Genomic DNA, 4,940 nt, shown 5'->3' on the forward strand with positions numbered 1-4,940 from the left:
CTAACCTTGAAGTCATAAATGCATGGATTAACATTTCTGGATTTGACATTGAGAGCATAGGCCGTAATTTAGATATATTTTTGAGATGGAAAAATGCAGTTTTACAAATGCTAGAAACGTGGCTTTCTAAGGAAAGATTGTGATCAAGTAGCACACCTAGGTTCCTAACTGATGACGAAGAATTGACAGATCAACCATCAAGTCTTAGACAGTGTTCTAGTTTATTATAAGCAGAGTTTTTAGGCCCTATGATTAACACCTCTGTTTTTTCTGAATTTAGCAGTAAGAAATTACTCGTCATCCAATTTTTTATATCGACTATGCATTCCATTAGTTTTTCAAATTGGTGTGTTTCACCAGGCTGCGAGGAAATATAGAGCTGCGTATCATCAGCATAACAGTGAAAACTAACACCATGTTTCCTGATGATATCTCCCAAGGGTAACATATAAAGCGTGAAGAGTAGCGGCCCTAGTACTGAACCTTGAGGTACTCCATACTGCACTTGTGATCGATATGATACATCTTCATTCACTGCTACGAACTGATGGCGGTCATATAAGTACGATTTAAACCATGCTAATGCACTTCCACTGATGCCAACAAAGTGTTCAAGTCTATGCAAAAGAATGTTGTGGTCAATTGTGTCAAACGCAGCACTAAGATCCAATAAAACTAATAGAGAGATACACCCACGATCAGATGATAAGAGCAGATCATTTGTAACTCTAAGGAGAGCAGTCTCAGTACTATGATACGGTCTAAATCCTGACTGGAAATCCTCACATATACCATTATTCCCTAAGAAGGAATATAATTGTGAGGATACCACCTTTTCTAGTATCTTGGACAGAAAAGGGAGATTCGAGATTGGTCTATAATTAACAAGTTCTCTGGGGTCAAGTTGTGGCTTTTTCATGAGAGGCTTAATAACAGCCAGTTTGAAGGTTTTGGGGACATATCCTAATGACAATGAGGAATTAATAATAGTCAGAAGAGGACCTATGACTTCTGGAAGCACCTCTTTTAGGAGCTTAGATGGTATAGGGTCTAACATACATGTTGTTGGTTTAGATGATTTAACAAGTTTATACAATTCTTCCTCTCCTATAGTAGAGAATGAGTGGAACTGTTCCTCAGGGGGTCTATAGTGCACTGTCTGATGTGATACTGTAGCTGACGGCTGAATGGTTGCAATTTTATCTCTAATAGTATCGATTTTAGAAGTAAAGTAGTTCATAAAGTCATTACTGTTGTGGTGTTGGGAAATGTCAACACTTGTTGAGGCTTTATTTTTCGTTAATTTAGCCACTGTATTGAATAAATACCTGGGGTTATGTTTGTTTTCTTCTAAAAGAGAAGAAAAGTAATCAGATCTAGCAGTTTTTAATGCTTTTCTATAGGATATGCTACTTTCCCGCCAAGCAATACGAAATACCTCTAGTTTTGTTTTCCTCCAGCTGCGCTCCATTTTTCGGGCTGCTCTCTTTAGGGTGCGAGTATGCTCATTATACCATGGTGTCAAACTGCCCTTATGAAAAATAACCATGGTTTTATTATAGTAAAACTGTAGTAACCCATGGTTTTTTGGCGTATTGACTGCCATTTGTAAAACCACAGATTTACTACAAATACCATGGTTAAACTATGGTTAATTTAGCAAAACCATGGTTAATTTGTGGTTACCATGGTTTAACTACAGTAACCATGGTTGTTTGGTTTTATTTGTAGTAAAACCATGGTTCATTTTCGTAAGGGTGTTTTCCTTAACCTTCCTTAAGCGTAAAGGAGCAACTGTATTTAAAGTGCTAGAAAAGAGAGAGTCCATAGTTTCTGTTACATCATCAAGTTGTTCTGAGGTTTTGGATATGCTAAGGAATTCGGATACAACAGGAAGATAACTTAAAAAGCAGTCTTTTGTGGTAGAAGTGATGGTTCTTCGATACTTGTAACAAGAAGTAGAATTTACAATTTTGGCTATATGAAGTTTACACAGAACTAAATAATGATCTGAGATATCATCACTTGGCTGAATAATTTCAACACTATCAACATCAATTCCATGTGACAGTATTAAATCTAGAGTATGATTTCGACAATGAGTAGGTCCTGAAACATGTTGTCTAACACCAATAGAGTTCAGAATGTCTATAAATGCTGATTCCAATGCATCTTTTTCATTATCGACATGGATATTAAAATCACCAACTATTAAGACTTGCAGCCAGAACTAACTCGGATGTAAAATCACCAAACTCTTTAATAAAGTCTGTATGGTGCCCTGGTGGCCTGTATACAGTAGCCAGTACAAACATAACGGGATTTATCATTAACATTGGTTTCTCTGGATAATGTTATATGAAGCACCATTACTTCAAACGAGTTATACTTGAAGCCTGCCCTCTGAGAAATCCTGTAAACGTTGTTATAAATTGAAGCAACTCCTCCCCCTTTGCCTTTTAGACGCGGCTCGTGTTTATAACAATAATCTTGGGGGGTGGACTCATTTAAAATAATGTAATCATCAGGTTTAAGCCAAGTTTCTGTCAAACAGAGCACATCTATATTATGATCAGTTATCATATTATTTACAAAAAGTGTTTTCGTAGAAATGGATCTGATATTCAATAAGCCAATCTTTATCATTTGTTTATACATATTGCATTTGTTTTTTATTTGTTGAACCTCAATTAAATTGTTAACCTTAACTTGGTTTGGACGTTTTTTGTATTTTCTAGTTCGGGGAACAGACACAGTCTCTATAGTGTGATATCTAGGTGAAAGAGTCTCTATGTGCTGAGAATTAACTGACCTCTGTGACGGGAGGCAGCTAGCAGACGGTCGGTTTAGCCAGTCTGTCTGCTTCCTGACCTGGGCCCCAGTTAGTCAAGTATAAACACTAAGACTATGTGCCATATTTCTAGACAGAAGAGCAGCACCACCCCAGGAGGGATGAAGACCATCTCTTTTAAACAGGTCAGGTCTGCCCCAAAAGCTCGTCCAATTGTCTATGAAACCTATGTTATTCTGTGGGCACCACTTAGACATCCAGCCATTGAGTGATGACAATCTGCTATGCATCTCGTCACCACGGTAAGCAGGGAGGGGACCAGAGCATATTACAGTGTCTGACATCGTGCTTGCAAGTTCACACACCTCTTTAAAGTTATTTTTAGTGATCTCCGACTGGCGAAGTCGAACATCATTAGCGCCGGCATGAATAACAATCTTACTGTATTTACGCTTAGCATTAGCCAGCACTTTTAAATTTGCCAAGATGTCAGGCGCTCTGGCTCCCGGTAAACATTTGACTATGGTGGCTGGTGTCTCTATATTCACGTTCCGTACAATAGAATCACCAATAACTAGAGCACTTTCATCAGGTTTCTCAGTGGGTGCATCACTGAGTGGGGAGAACCTGTTTAATGTTTTGATCGGAACAGAAGAGCGGTGTTTTGACCCACGACTATGCTGCCTCACCGTCACCCAGTTGCCCTGCTGCAGGGGCTCTGCTGGAACCGGACAATGTACAGGAATCCCTGAGCTAGACGCATCCAAAGCCATATCTAGAGCCCTAACATTCTTACTGTCCTCAATTAAAGTTTGGATGCGTGTCTCTAATTCTGAAATCTTCTCTGTCAGCCTAACTATTTCCCTGCATTTATCACATGTGAATCCCTCATCAGCGACAGAGATAGATAAACTGTACATGTGGCAAGAGGTGCAAATAACAATTGTAGGAGAAGCCATTACTCACCGTGCTTGATGAAATATTCTTACTGCGGTTGTTTGATGAACTTGTGGAAAACTGCAGCGTGAGAGAGGGAACTATACAGGAAACTCAACGAGATGCGAATCTCTGCAGCTAAACTCAAGACAACCAGGATTGGAGGTCTCCGATGGAAACCCAGAAGGGAAGGTACCACACCAGAGACGGATAAGGACCTCATCGAGTTGAGTCCTCAGCCCTAACAAACACCGATTCACAGGATTCACCTGCCATCCGACCATGGTGATGGGTTTACATTCGCGTTAACCAACGAGCTCACGCATCATCTGCTCTGGAAAGAACAACGCTGAAGCCGCACCGACGGACAATTTGAACGCAGCTACACACAAGAGCCAGATCAAAGCAAGTACTTTCTTATATCGCAACTAAAATTGCTGTTTAAGGTTGTCTAGGCTAGTCCATGTTTGTGAAATTATTCAATGACTTGGGGTATCTTGCAAAGTTAACTGTTTGAAATTGTCACACTGAGATTGGTTTTGGTTTTCACTTTCACTTTCTATCCCTCCCTCCCTCTCTCTCTCTCTCTTTCTCTAATTTATCTCATTACTATTCTTGTTCGTTTACCTTGTTTAAATTGTATTTTCGTTTTGCTATATACTCATATTTACTCCGTGTGAATTGTAGTTATGTACTCTTTAGTCTGTTTTTATTAAATCCTATAATTTGCTTGAATTGAATTGTTTTATTGCTCAATGAGATCGAAATCCCTGAATCGTGTGATCTCAGCTACAAGCTATATGAATTAATTTCAGTAATCTTAGTAGTACAGACACAGAAAATATTGTTTTTTCTTGATCAGAAGATTAATATTTCTTGGAGTTTGTAAGAAGGGTATTTTTATTGAATTTTGACAAGGAAGTCTAGCTTCCAGTTCGCTGGACAAACAGATTATCTAGATTAATTTAAATTAATTCTAGTAAATGTTACCTTTAAATGATTAAATATTCCCTCTTTGGGTAATTTAATATTTGTAGGCAATAAGCACCTTATATTCATAGACTCATGAATATTCACTTCATTTGAGTTCATTATTCCCCAGAAAGTGATTGTTGCTACAGCGCTATCTGAAGCTTTTCTCTTCCAGTGTTGACAAGTCTTGCAGTTTTCTTGCAAAATTGAGCTACTTTAACACTGTTGCCGCGGGTTGTTT

General features: G+C 38.6%; 1 pseudogene; it reads right to left on the minus strand.

The window, feature by feature from the left end:
- Nucleotides 1–1,756: 1,756 nt before the first annotated feature.
- LOC127963326 (uncharacterized) lies at nt 1,757–3,818 on the minus strand (annotated as a pseudogene).
- Nucleotides 3,819–4,940: the final 1,122 nt, after the last annotated feature.

Source organism: Carassius gibelio, chromosome B8 (genome assembly GCF_023724105.1).
Source record: "Carassius gibelio isolate Cgi1373 ecotype wild population from Czech Republic chromosome B8, carGib1.2-hapl.c, whole genome shotgun sequence".
Taxonomy (NCBI): Eukaryota; Metazoa; Chordata; class Actinopteri; order Cypriniformes; family Cyprinidae; genus Carassius; species Carassius gibelio.